Below are 14,702 nucleotides of genomic sequence, written 5' to 3'. Positions count from 1 at the left end.
TTTATCTCAGGAGACTGAGGAAGAGGTCACAGATAAACAATAGGTTTTGTGATATTGGTGGAGTAAAGGTTACTTTGATGTTTTCTCTGATGATTCTCATAGATATTTTGGGTTAGAGTGAAAATCACCTTTCTGTTGTTTAAACATTTTACATTGTTAGAAGGGAGACTACTCTGATGTTACTTCCAGTCAGATAAAATTAAAATTTTCTAGGTTTGTTTCCTTGTACAGTGATACCTTGAAATACAAACTTAATCCATTTGAGAACCGCATTTGAGTTCCAAATCAAGTTCCAAGACAATTTTTCCCCTTTAAAAGGATACAAATTGGATGAATCCATTCCTGGGTCCCACAAATTCAAATTTTCAAAATGATTTTAACAGTAAATACACTAGATTTTAAGGTAAAATATTAACAATAATATTTGAATAAAAATTTAAATTAATAAAATTTAAAATATCAAATATAGATTTTATATTTTAAAATATAAAGGCCAGTTTCATCACAATTGAACACCTGTTCAAAACAGACCCCTCACTGTTTGCAAACTTCCAAAACTACTTTACAAACTTTTCTTTACAGAGAACTGGCAACCTCTCTACTATTAATATATTTGACATGTGCCCTTGCAGTATGCACAGTACACAACAATTAAATGAGGTGAATGCTATGTTAACCAGTTTGATGTAAACATTCCAAGTTGTATATAAAATCATCACACTGTACCCCATAAATGCAGTAATGTACACAGTTATGATCTAATAATAATTTAAAAAGAACTGACATCCTCTCCATGCATAACAACACTATGTATGGATCCCACTCCTTTTCTTAAAGTTCTTGAACCACCCCTTACTGGCTTTAGACTCCCCCTTTGGAGCACTAGTGTCAGGCATGCCTTTTACTAAATCATCATGAAGGACCTTAGCTTTCTGATGAATTATTATCTCAGAAATCACATCACCAGCCAGCTATTTTTCTTTAATCCAAGCTAAGAGGAGTTTTCCATCTCTTCCACACTTTTCAGTCTCTTAGGGGTTAACATCATAATCTCTTTGACCACATCATCCCCTTTGATAATTTCTTTATTTTTCAAAATTGTGCAGTCTAGTTAGGCATCCTGAACATAGTAGGAAGATCAGCCACATGTGTACCGCTTTCATACTTAGCAATAAGATCTTTCTTAACTTCAATTATAGATTTAACAGCTTTTCTTCTACTCTTATTTTCCTCACTATACTTTTTAGGACCCATGGTGAATACACTTAGTTGTTGTTATATATATAAAAAAAGCACAAAATAGATATAAAAGAATAAAATTAGCAAGAAAATCACATGAGATCCTTTCACTACAGCTTCCAATTGAACAACAGAGTGTATGGTTGGCCTGACTGCTGGGGCAATGTACTTACAAAAATACACAAACATTGAGAGGGCAAAGCAAGATGGTGGACCAAGAGGATCATTCAGCTGAGCTCTCCTACAATAACGGGGGAAAAGAGAGAACCCAGCCAGACTTGAGCTCAGGGAGCACAAGGAGGAACTGGTGAGCTGGAAACAGCATATGTTCTACAGCAGTGGAAATCTGATGAATTAGATAAGTGATTGAGAGCTGTTGGGATCAGCTGGCCCCCACAGAAGTCTGGGGTGAGTGGAAGCCTTTCCAGAGTTTTCAGTTACTGGGGGAAGCTGCGTGATGAATGGAAAGCATGGAAGAGTGGATAGACTCAAACCATATGCAGCAACCAGATTTGAATACCAGTTGGAGTGGATTTGCTAAAGGTTTGGTGGCAAGCAAGGCAGACATGCTGAGAAGGTCTCAGCAGCCATGGGGTTGCCATTGTGGGAAGGCCATGAAAAGGTCTTAGCAGGGGCCTAAAATATGGCTGTCTTAATTCTGCCTGCCAGGATAAGAACTCCACTCTTGGGACAGGCTGAGGGACTTCAGCAGCCCACAGGAACTGAAGTCAGGGGGTACTGTGACAGCTACTCCTGATAGATCCTTGTGTGCTTTAAGATCCCAACTCAGCAGGGTCAGAATGCTAAGGAAATAATCAGACAATCACCAAAGACAACAAAGTTAGGAATAAGGACCATAGTGGTTGTTGGCAGTGTTCTCCATCTCCTAAAAAAATCACATTGCCACCTGGTGTCCTGGTGACATATTGCAACATATTATCATCAAGAACAAGGCATCAGATTTTTTTGGCAACAAAGAAAACGTTACCTTAGCCCAGGCTGAGGCCACTTTAAGACCTAAGCTCTGAGACAAGGTAATTGGAAGCAAAGGAGGACGTGAGAAAGAAAAAGGAGGACAAGGAGGTGAACAACAAGAAAGAGCACATGAGGAGGAACCAACAGAAAAATTTGAACAACATGAAAAACCAAAACAGAACAACTCCCCCAAGGGAATATGAGGCAGCCACTGCAGAAGAAGACACAACCAATAAAGAATTAATTGACTTGACAGAAAGTAAATTTAAAATCTGATAAGTACAATAAAAGGAATGGATGAGAAGATGACAAGACAAAACCAAAAGTCTGACAAGAGATGTAGAATAAAGAAAAGAGCTTAGGGAAATGGAAGAGATAATCAGGGAATGTAAAGAGGAAGTAGAAAGTATCAAAAATAGGTCAGACCATGGAGAAGAAAGAAAGAAACTCAAAGCTAGAAGGTAGTTTTCAAGTTAACCCAGGTAGTCAAAGAGGCTGAAAACAAGAGAGAGAAACCAGAACAGGAGCTTAGAGAACTACAAGACTCCTTGAAGTGTACAAACATATGAATTATAGGGATTGCTGATGAGGAAGAAGATTGTCCCACAGGAATGGAAGTCTACTGGAGACTCATAAGCGAAAACTTCCCAAGTTTTACTAAAGACTCTGACACACTCCTTTCAGATGGACATCAAACTCTGGGTCAACTCAACTGATCCACTCTTTCATGCTTTCCACACATCACGCAGCTTTCCCCAATAACTTAAAAGAGCTCCAAGACATATTGTAATGAACTTGTCCAAAGTCAAGATGAAAGAAAAAATTCTGCAAACAGCCAGATGTAAGTGCCAACTGACCTACAGAGGCACAGCCATTAGCATGACAGCAGACTTTTCACCTGAAACTTTCCAAACCAGACAAGCATGGTCATCCACCTTCAACATTCTTAAACAAAACAATTTTCAGCCCAGAATTCTGTATCCTGATAAACTAAGCTTCAAAATTGATGGAGAAAACAAATCTTTTGCAGATATACAAACACTGAGGAAATTCACCAGAACAAGATCATCTCTATAGGAAATAATTAGACCTATTCTCAACATTAACCATCACAATACACCACCAGCAAAGTAAACACCCAGAAGCTAAAGGTCAAAACTTAGCTTCCACAATGGTACAAAGCATAAAACTACACAATGGACTTTCACAAAATAAGATGAATAGAACTCCACCACACTTATCAATTCTCTCAGTAAATGTCAATGGACTGAACTCACCACTGAAGAGGCACAGGCTGGCTGATTGGATAAAAAAGCACAAGCCATCCATATGCTATCTCCAGAAAACACACTTAGCCTTGAAGGACAAATCAAGACTCAGGGTTAAGGGACGGAAAACAGTATTTCAAGGGAATGGAAATCAGAAGAAAGGAGGAGTTGCAATCTTATTTTCAGACACAAGCAGATTTAAAGCAACTAAAATTAAGAAAGACAAAGATGAACACTTTATACTGATAAAAGAACAATACAACAAGAGGACATTTCAATTTTAAGTATTTATGCACTAACATAAATCCTCCCATATTTACAAAACAGACCTTGTTGGGTCTGAGCAATATGGTGTCCCATAACACCATAAAAGTCAGAGAGTTTAATATTCCTCTGACAGAACTGGACAGATCTTCTAAACAGAACCTAAACAAAGATATAAAGGACTTGAATGTGACCCTAGAACAAATGGGATTAATAGCCTTATACAGAACACACCATCCAGAAGCTAAAGAATATACATTTCTCTTGTCAGCCCATGGTATGTTCTCCAAAACTGACCACATCCTAGAATACAAATGAAGCCTTAGCAAAATTAAAAGAATATAATTTATATCTTATATCTTCTCAGACCACAAGGCAATAAAAGTGGAACTCAACTCCAACAAAAACATTGAGCCCCACACAAAGACTTGAAAAGTAAACCACCTTATGCTGAATGATAGTTGGGTTCAGGAAGAGATAAAAGAGGAAATCATTAAATTCCTCAAACATACAACAATGAGGACACAAGTTACAAAAACCTGTGGGATATAGCAAAAGCAGTCATAAGAAGGAAATTTATCACATTACATGCCTACATTCGAAAAACAGAAAGAGAGTGCATCAAGAAACTCATGAACCATCTTGTGGAATTGGAAAAAGAACAATCTAACAAACCCAGTGGAAGAAAAGACATAACCAAAATTAAATCAGAGATGAATGAAAATGACATAAAAGAATCATTCAGAAAATTAATGAAACAAAAAGTTGGTTCTCCAAAAAAATCAATAAAAGCAACAAATAATTGGCCAGATTACCTAGAAACAGGAAAGTAAAATCTCTAATAACCTCAATCAGAAACGATAAAAGGGAAATAACAGCAGTTGCCAGAAAGATGCATGAGATGATCTCTGAGTACTACTGGAAACTCTATGCCCAGAAATTTCACAACATGGAGGAAATGGGTCCATACCTGGAATCACATCCCCTTCCTAGACTTAACCAAAAAGAAATAGATCTCTTGAAGAGACTGATTTCAAGAACTGAGATCAAAGAAACAAAAATCTCCCCACAAAAAAATGCCCTGGTCCAAATGGCTTCACACCAGAATTCTGTCAAACCTTCAAAGAAGAGCTTATAGCCTTATTCCAGAAATTATTCAAAAAAAATTGAGAAGCAAGGAATCTTTCCCAACCCATTCTATGAAGCAAACATCACCCTGATACTAAAACCAGGAAAAGAGGAAAAGACCCAACTAAAGAGGAGAACTTCAGACCAATATCACAAATAAATATAGATGCAAAAAATTCTCAATAAAATCCTAGCCAATAGATTACAGCTGCACATTAAAAAAAATCATTCATCATGATCAAATGGGTTTCAACCCAGGGATGCAAGACTAGTTTAACAAACGCAAGTCCAGTAATGTAATTCACCATATCAACAGAAGCAAAAACAAAGATCATATGATCCTCTCAATAGATGAAGAAAAAGCATTTAGTAAAGTTCAGCATCCATTTCTAATCAGAACACTTAAAAATATAGGTGTATGTGGCATATTTGTTAAACTGTTTGAAGCCATCTACAACAAACTCACAGCTAATATTGTACTGAATGGAGTAAAACCGAAAGCATTTCCACTTAGAACTGGAACCAGACAAGATTGTCCTCTATTGCCACTAATATTCAACACAGTGCTAGAAATCCTAGCCAATCAATCAGGCAAGAGAAGGAAGCAAAGGGCATCCAAATGGGGGCAGATGAGGTCAAACTCTCAGTCTTTGCTGATGATATGATTGATCTTATACTTAGAGAATCCGAAAGACTCAATCTCAAGACTCCTGGAAATGATAAAAAATAAATAAATAACAACAACGTCTCAGGTATAAAATCAGTGTCCACAAATCAGTAGCCTTTGTATACACCAGTAACAACCAAGTTGAGAAGCTAATCAAGGACACAATTCCCTTCACATTTGCTTCCAAAAAACTGAAATATCCAGGTATATATAACAAAAGAGATGAAGGACCTCTGTAAGGAAAATTATGAAACTCTAAGAAAAGAAATAGCAGAAGATATTAACAAATGGATGAACATCCATGCTCATTGCTGGAAAGAATCAACATTGTGAAAATGTGTATACTTCCCAAAGCAATCTACAGATTTAATGCAATCCTCGTTAAAATACCAACATCATACTTTCAAGATTTGGAAAAAATAATTTTTCATTTTGTATGGAACCAGAAGAAATCCTGTATAGCCAAGGCAATTCTTAGTAATAAAAACAAAACTAGGGCATCACCCTACCAGACTTGTAGCTATACTACAAGGCCATAGTGATCCAAACAGCATGGTACTGGCACAAAAATAGAGATATTGACATTTGGAACTGAGTAGAAAACCATGAAATGAAACTAACATCTTATATCCACCTGATCTTCGATAAACCAAACGACAACATACACTGGGGAAAGAATCCCTATTCAATGAATGGTATTGGAAGAACTGGTAACCACATGTAAAAGACTTAAACTGGCCCGCACCTCTCTCCACTTACAAAAATTGACTTAAGATGGATAAAAGATTTAGATCTAATAAAAATCTTCAAAGAAAGTGTGGGGATAACACTTGAAGATATCAGCCTGGGAAAAGATTTTATGAAGAAGACTTCTGTGACAATTGTAACAACAACAAAAATAAACAAATGGGACTTAATTAAACTAAAAAGCTTCTGTACAGCTAAGGAGACAACAACCAAAGCAAATAGACTATCATCAGAATGGGAAAAGGTATTTGCGTATTATGAATTGGACAAAAGATTGATAACAAGGATCTATAGGGAACTCAAATTAATCAACAAAAAAAATAATTAACAATCCCACTTATAACTGGGCAAGAGACATGAATAGAACCTTCTCTAAAGAAGACAGAAGAATGGCTAACAAAAATATGAAAAAATGATCATCATCCCTGATCATCAGAGAAATGCAAATAAAACTACCCTGAGATATCACCTAACTCTAGTGAGAATGGCTCACATCATGAAGTCTCAAAGCTGCAGATGCTGGTGTGGATGTGGAGAGAAGGGAACACTTTTACACTGCTGGTGGGACTGCAAACTAATACATACTAATACATACTTCTTTTTGGAAAGAAGTATGGAGAACCCTCAAAAAACTTAAATTAGACCTCCAATTTGATCCTGCAATCCTATTTCTGGGCATCCACCCAGAAGAAAAAAAGCCTTTTTTTCAAAAGGACACTTACACTAGACTATTTACAGCAGATTAATTTACAATTGCCAAAATGTGGAAATAGCCTAAATGCCCGCCAGGGATGAATTAACAAGCTGTGGCATATGTATACCATGGAATACTATTCAGCCATTAAAAAGATGGAGACTTTACATCTTTTGTATTAACCTGGATGGAGTTGGTAAAGCAGCTTCTTAGTAAAGCATCACAAAAATGGAGAAGCAATAGCTGGGCATTGTGGCGGGCGCCTGTAGTCCCAACTACTTGGGAGGCTGAGGAAGAAGAATTGCTTAAGCCCAAGAGTTTGAGGTTGCTGTGAGCTGTAACACCACTGCACTTTACCCAGGGTGACAGCTTAAGATTCTGTCTCAAAAAAAAAAAAAGAGAAGCAAGAATCCAATGTACTCAATTCTAAGATGAAGGCAGTAGATGAACTCATATAAGGTGGGGTAGGGGAATGAGGGAACTAGGAGAGGATAGGAGGGAGGAAGACAGGGGGGTCACAGTGTATGGCACACCTCTTGGGGGTGGGACACAATTATAAGAGAGACTTTAAGAAATGCAATCAGTGTAAACTAATTCTTTGTGCCCTCAATGAATCCCAAATAATAATAATAATAATAATAAAATGAACAATCGGCTGGATGTTCAGATAACAAAACAGTGTTTGGATTTCAGGCAAAGTTTGCTTGAATTTTTTGTTTGGATTTTTTGTTTGGATTGAACAAGTTGTTCAAGTTCTGGGGTGTTCAGATCCCAGGGCAATATGGTATTTTGTTACAAAAGATATTAAAATTGTAACTGAGGCAGAACAGAATTGAGAGGCTACTCTTGCTGTTCTTCAGAATTGCTGGGCTTCTTATAAATGAAGCTTGTTTAGACCTAAAACCTGCCTGCATATTGGCTGGACAGTGACAGGTGGCTGGACTGTCTTCATCTGGTTATCATCTGGTTACATGGCTATCTTGGGTTCCAAGCTGCTTTCTGCATGTCTCCATTGAGCTTTAATTGAGCTCTTGAGTCACTGGTCTTTGCTCACCCCTTGTGTACTTACCTACAAGAAACTTTCTCCCTTAGCTCTTATTCACTGTTCCTACCTTCTCATGTCCTTCCTTGCTCTCAAGTTCTTTTACTCTTTTCTTGGTTTAAATTTGAGTCTTCCCCCTTCTTTGTACTTTTTCCTTTTCTCCTCCATTGATATTTTTATGTTTACTAAAAATGTTTTTAATTTTTAATGTCATTGACTTATATAAAGGTATGTTCTTGTTATTATAGAAAATACAGATAAAATACAAATAAACCTGACCTATCTATAAGCTCATCAGCTACAGTTTATCTCAGTCAATACTTGCTGTGCAATATTTTTTTTTTTTTATTGTTGGGGATTCATTGAGGGTACAATAAGCCAAGTTACACTGATTGCAATTGTTAGGTAAAGTCCCTCTTGCAATCATGTCTTGCCCCCATAAAGTGTGACACACACCAAGGTCCCATCCACCTCCCTCCTTCCCTCTTTCTGTTTCCCCCCCATAACCATAATTGTCATTAATTGTCCTCATATCAAAATTGAGTACATAGGATTCATGCTTCTCCATTCTTGTGATGCTTTACTAAGAATAATGTCTTCCACGTCCATCCAGGTTAATACAAAGGATGTAAAGTCTCCATTTTTTAATGGCTGAATAGTATTCCATGGTATACATATACCACAGCTTGTTAATCCATTCCTCGGTTGGTGGGCATTTAGGCTGTTTCCACATTTTGGCGATTGTAAATTGAGCTGCAAGAAACAGTCTAGTACAAGTGTCCTTATGATAAAAGGATTTTTTTCCTTCTGGGTAGATGCCCAGTAATGGGGTTGCAGGATCAAATGGGAGGTCTAGCTTGAGTGCTTTGAGTTTTCTCCATACTTCCTTCCAGAAAGGTTGTAGGAGTTTGCAGTCCCACCAGCAGTGTAAAAGTGTTCCCTTCTCTCCACATCCACGCCAGCATCTGCAGTTTTGAGATTTTGTGATGTGGGCCATTCTCACTGGGGTTAGATGATATCTCAGGGTTGTTTTGATTTGCATTTCTCTAATATATAGAGATGATGAACATTTTTTCATGTGTTCGTTAGCCATTCATCTGTAGTCTTTAGAGAAAGTTCTATTCATGTCTCTTGCCCATTGACAGATGGGATTGTTGGCTTTTTTCATGTGGATTAATTTGAGTTCTCTATAGATCCTAGTTATCAAGCTTTTGTCTGATTGAAAATATGCAAATATCCTTTCCCATTGTGTAGGTTGTCTCTTTGCTTTGGCTATTGTCTCCTTAGCTGTACAGAAAGAAGCTTTTCAGTTTAATGAAGTCCCATTTGTTTATTTTTGTTGTTGTTGCAATTGCCATGGCAGTCTTCTTCATGAAGTCTTTCCCCAGGCCAATATCTTCCAGTGTTTTTCCTATGCTTTCTGTGAGGATTTTTATTGTTTCATGCCTTAAATTTAAGTCCTTTATCCATCTTGAATCAATTTTTGTGAGTGGGGAAAGGTGTGGGTCCAGTTTCAGTCTTTTACATGTAGACATCCAGTTCTCCCAACACCATTTGTTGAATAGGGAGTCTTTCCCCCAAGGTATGTTCTTGTTTGGTTTATCGAAGATGAGGTGGTTGTAAAATGTTAGTTTCATTTCTTGGTTTTCAATTCGATTCCAAGTGTCTATGTCTCTGTTTTTGTGCCAGTATCATGCTGTCTTGAGCACTATGGCTTTGTAGTACAGATTAAAATCTGGCATGCTGATGCCCCCAGCTTTATTTTTGTTACAGAGAACTGCCTTAGCTATACGGGATTTTTCCGGTTCCATACAAAACGCAGAATCATTTTTTCCAAATCTTGAAAGTACGATGTTGGTATTTTGATAGGAATGGCATTGAATAGGTAGATTGCTTTGGGAAGTATAGACATTTTAACAATGTTGATTCTTCCCATCCATGAGCATGGTATGTTCTTCCATTTGTTAATATCCTCTGCTATTTCCTTTCTGAGGAGTTCATAGTTTTCTTTATAGAGGTCCTTCACCTCCTTCGTTAGGTATATTCCTAGGTATTTCATTTTCTTTGAAACTATGGTGAAGGGAGTTGTGTCCTTAATTAGCTTCTCATCTTGACTGTTATTGGTGTATACAAAGGCTACTGACTTGTGGACATTGATTGTATATCCTGAAACATTACTGTATTTTTTGATGACTTCTAGGAGTCTTGTGGTTGAGTCTTTGGGGTTCTCTAAGTATAAGATCATGTCGTCAGCAAAGAGGGAGAGTTTGACCTCCTCTGTTCCCATTTGGATTCCCTTTATTTCCTTGTCTTGCATAATTGTATTGGCTAGAACTTCCAGCACTACGTTGAATAGTAAAGGTGACAGAGGACAACCTTGTCTGGTTCCAGTTCTAAGAGGAAAAGCTTTCAGTTTTACTCCATTCAGTAAAATATTGGCTGTGGGTTTGTCATAGATACCTTCAATCAGTTTTAGAAATGTGCCACCTATGCCTATACTCTTCAGTGTTCTAATTAGAAAAGGATGCTGGATTTTATCAAATGCTTTTTCTGCATCTATTGAGAGGATCATGTGATCTTTATTTTTGCCTCTGTTAATAAGGTGGATAACGTTTATGGACTTGCGTATGTTAAACCAGCCTTGCATCCCTGGGATGAAGCCTACTTGATCATGATGAATGACTTTTTTGATGATAAGCTGTAATCTATTGGCTAGGATTTTGTTGAGAATTTTCGCATCTATATTCATGAGTGAGATTGGTCTGAAATTCTCCTTTTTGTTTGGGTCTTTTCCTGGTTTTGGTATCAGGGTGATGTTTGCTTCATAGAATGTGTTGGGGAAGATTCCTTCTTCCTCAATTTTTTGGAATAATTTCTGCAGTACAGGAATAAGCTCTTCCTTGAAGGTTTGATAGAATTCTGGAGTGAAGCCATCTGGACCAGGGCATTTTTTGGTTGGAAGATTTTTTATTGTTTCTTTGATCTCAGTGCTTGAAATTGGTCTGTTCAGGAGCTCTATTTCTTCCTGGCTGAGTCTAGGGAGAGGGTGTGATTCCAAATATTGATCCATTTCTTTCACATTGTCAAATTTCTGGGCATAGAGTTTCTGGTAATATTCAGAGATGATCTCTTGTATCTCTGTGGGATCAGTTGTTATTTCCCCTTTATCATTTCTGATTGAGGTTACTAGAGATTTTACTTGTCTATTCCTCGTTAGTCTGGCCAATGGTTTATCTATTTTATTTATTTTTTCAAAAAACCAACTCCTTGTTTCATTAATTTTCTGAATGATTCTTTTGTTTTCAATTTCATTGATCTCTGATTTGATTTTGGATATTTCTTTTCTTCTACTGAGTTTAGGCTTAGATTGTTCTTCTTTTTCCAATTCCATAAGATCTCTTGTGAGATTGTTGATGTGCTCTCTTTCTGTTTTTCGAATGTAGGCATCTAAAGCGATGAATTTTCCTCTCAAAACTGCTTTTGCAGTATCCCATAGGTTTTGGTAGCTTGTGTCTTCATTGTTGTTACGCTCAAGGAAGTTAATGATTTCCTGTTTTATTTCTTCCTGCACCCATCTGTTATTCAACAGAAGATTGTTTAATTTCCATGCCTTTGGGTGGGGTCGAGCATTTTTGTTAGAGTTCCACCTTTAGTGCCTTATAGTCTGAGAAGATACAAGGTAAAATTTCAATTCTTTTGATTCTGTTGATATTCGTTTTGTGTCCCAGGATATGATCAATTTTGGAGAATGTTCCATGGGGTGATGAGAAGAATGTATATTCTTTGTCTTTGGGATGGAGTGTTCTATATGCGTCTATCAAGCACAGTTGTTCTAGGGTCTCATTTAAATCTCTTATGTCCTTGTTTAATTTCTGTTTAGAGGATCTGTCCAGCTCTGTAAGAGGAGTGTTCAGGTCCCCTGTTATGATGGTATTATCAGATATCATATTGTTCAGACTGAGTAAGATCTGTTTCAAGAATCTGGGAGCATTTAAATTGGGTGCATAAATATTTAGTATTGAAATGTCTTCTTGTTGTATTTTTCCCTTGACCAATATAAAGTGACCATCTTTGTCTTTTTTGACTTTAGTTGCTTTAAATCCACATGTATCTGAAAATAAGATTGCAACTCCTCTTTTCTTCTGAAATCCATTTGCCTGAAAAATTGTCTTCCAACCCTTGACTCGGAACCTTAATTTGTCTTTTGAAGCCAGGTGTGTTTCTTGCAGACAGCAAATGAATGGCTTGTGTTTTTTAATCCAGTCAACCAATCTATGTCTCTTCAGTGGGGAATTCAAGCCATTAACATTGATTGAGATAATTGATAAGTGTGGTAGTATTCTATTTGTCTTATTTTGTGACAGTCCATTGCTTAGTTTTATCTTTTGCATCAGTGTGGAGGTTAGGTTCTGTCCTTTAATTTCTGAGTTCTTACTTTGCTGCTGATCCATTGTGGTGGTCAGTGTGCAGAACAGGTTGAAGTATTTCCTGTAGAGCTGGTCTTGTTGTGGCGAATTTCCTCAATGTTTGTATATCCGTAAATGATTTGATTTCTCCATCAATTTTGAAGCTTAGCTTAGCAGGGTACAGAATTCTGGGCTGGGAATTGTTCTGTTTAAGCAGATTAAAGGTAGATGACCATTGTCTTCTTGCTTTGAAAGTTTCATTAGAGAAGTCTGCAGTCACTCTGATGGATTTGCCCCTGTAGGTCAACTGGCGCTTACTCTTGGCAGCTTGCAGAATCTTTTCGTTTGTCTTGACTTTGGACAGGTTCATCACAATGTGTCTCGGAGAAGCTCGGTTAGAGTTGAGGCGACCTGGGGTCCGATAGCCCTCTGAAAGCAGTGTGTCAGAATCTTTGGTGATTTTTGGGAAGTTTTCTTTTATAATATTCTCTAGTATGGCTTCCATTCCTCTAGGGCATTCTTCTTCCCCTTCTGGAATTCCTATAACTCGTATGTTGGAACGCTTCATAAAGTCCCATGATTCTGACAGTGAACGTTCTACTTTCTCTCTCTTCTTTTCTGCCTCTTTTACTATCTGAGTTATCTCGAAAACTTTGTCTTCTACCTCTGAAATTCTTTCTTCTGCCTGGTCTAACCTGTTGCTGATACTTTCCATTGCATCTTTAAGTTCCCTAATTGACTGTTTCAGTTCCTTCAGCTCTGCTATATCCTTTTTTATATTCTTCATATCTTTCATCTCTTATTTGATTCTGTTTTTGGATTTTTTTTTTGTTATTTTCCACTTTATTAGCAGTTTCCTTCATTGTTTCCATCATTTCTTTCATTGTTTTCAACATGTGTATTCTAAATTCCCTTTCTGTCATTCCTAACATGTCTTTATAGGTGGAATCCTCTGCAGTAGCTACCTCGTGGTCCCTTGGCGGGGTTGTAGTGTACTGGTTCTTCATGTTGCCTGTAGTTTTCTGCTGATTCTTCCTCATGAGTGATTTCTTTTATCTGTTTCCTTGCTCTAATTTTCCTTTCACTTCGTCTTGCTCTTTAAGTTCTCGTGCCTGTGGACTAAGGGTTACAGGACCAGAAGGGTGAGAAGGTTGAAGAGCAAAAAAGGGATGAAAGGAATGAGGGCCGTGTGATAAGAAATAATAAAGAAAAATAGAGAAAGTAGAGGGGGTGGGTAAAAGGAATATTGACAAAAAGAAGAGAGGCACAGAAAGAGGGAGACAGAGCAATATAGGTGTACAGTAGGGTACTTTGATACAACCTTAAAAAAAAACCCACCTTCTGGGGGTGCCCAGTTGGGTGGTTCCCTTGAGGTCAGCAGCTCTTTGCTAACCTGATCAGACACAGTACCCCACCTCCACCAAGTAGAGAGGAAAGACAAAAATGATATAAATCAAACCAAAAGAAGCAAACAGAAAACTTTATGGGATAAAATTGGGTGGAAAACCACATAATAGCGGTAGAAACACTCACAGAAATGAAGTTCTAATTATTGAAATAGGCAGCAATGGGAAATTATAATTAAACTAGAAAAATTGAGAAAGAAAAAGGATCTGTATGGAAAAGGTTGAACTTAAAAAACAAAACAACAGTCAACAATATCAAAATAAACAAAAAAAACAACCAAACAAACAACAAAAAAAAAAAACACAACCAAAAACAAAGCAGTATGTATATGTTACTGAATATTGTCTGGGCAACACGTGGTCTTCTGGGGTATGAGATGTTAATCACAGTTCTGATACGACTGGAGGCTGCTAGTTTCTCAAACCCCAGCAGGTAGACACCCTAAATCTCTCTTCAGCCCACATAAAAGGCACTTTGAGCTTGTTCACTTGCTGAGCAGAAGCTTTCCCAGGGAAGTGCTTGTTGCTGGAATCACTGCTGAAGTGGCTATCCACTTACCCTGTGTGTCAAAACTGGTCTCCCTCTGCCCCCGAGGGTTAGGGCTGCAAGGCGGCTCAGACCCCGCCCTTATGCTACTTGGTTACTGGGTTACCGGTTCCCACCCAATTCTAGCTCTGCGACCCTGAGGGCGGAGCTTGCCCGGGCAGATCGTTCACAATGGCTGCCTGTGACCCAGAGCCAAACACTATTAGCTCCGCCTGGCTCAGCGGCTCAGACTAGGGCCCTAGAAAAGGCCAAAGTTCTCAGCACTCCCGCTCAGGCTCTCCCCAAGGCAGTTCAGCTGAGTGCCAAGTCCAAAGACACC

This window comes from Nycticebus coucang, chromosome 2 (genome assembly GCF_027406575.1).
Source record: "Nycticebus coucang isolate mNycCou1 chromosome 2, mNycCou1.pri, whole genome shotgun sequence".
NCBI classification, from domain to species: domain Eukaryota; kingdom Metazoa; phylum Chordata; class Mammalia; order Primates; family Lorisidae; genus Nycticebus; species Nycticebus coucang.
The sequence above is the reverse complement of the archived record's forward strand: the minus strand, read 5'-3'. Positions refer to the sequence as shown.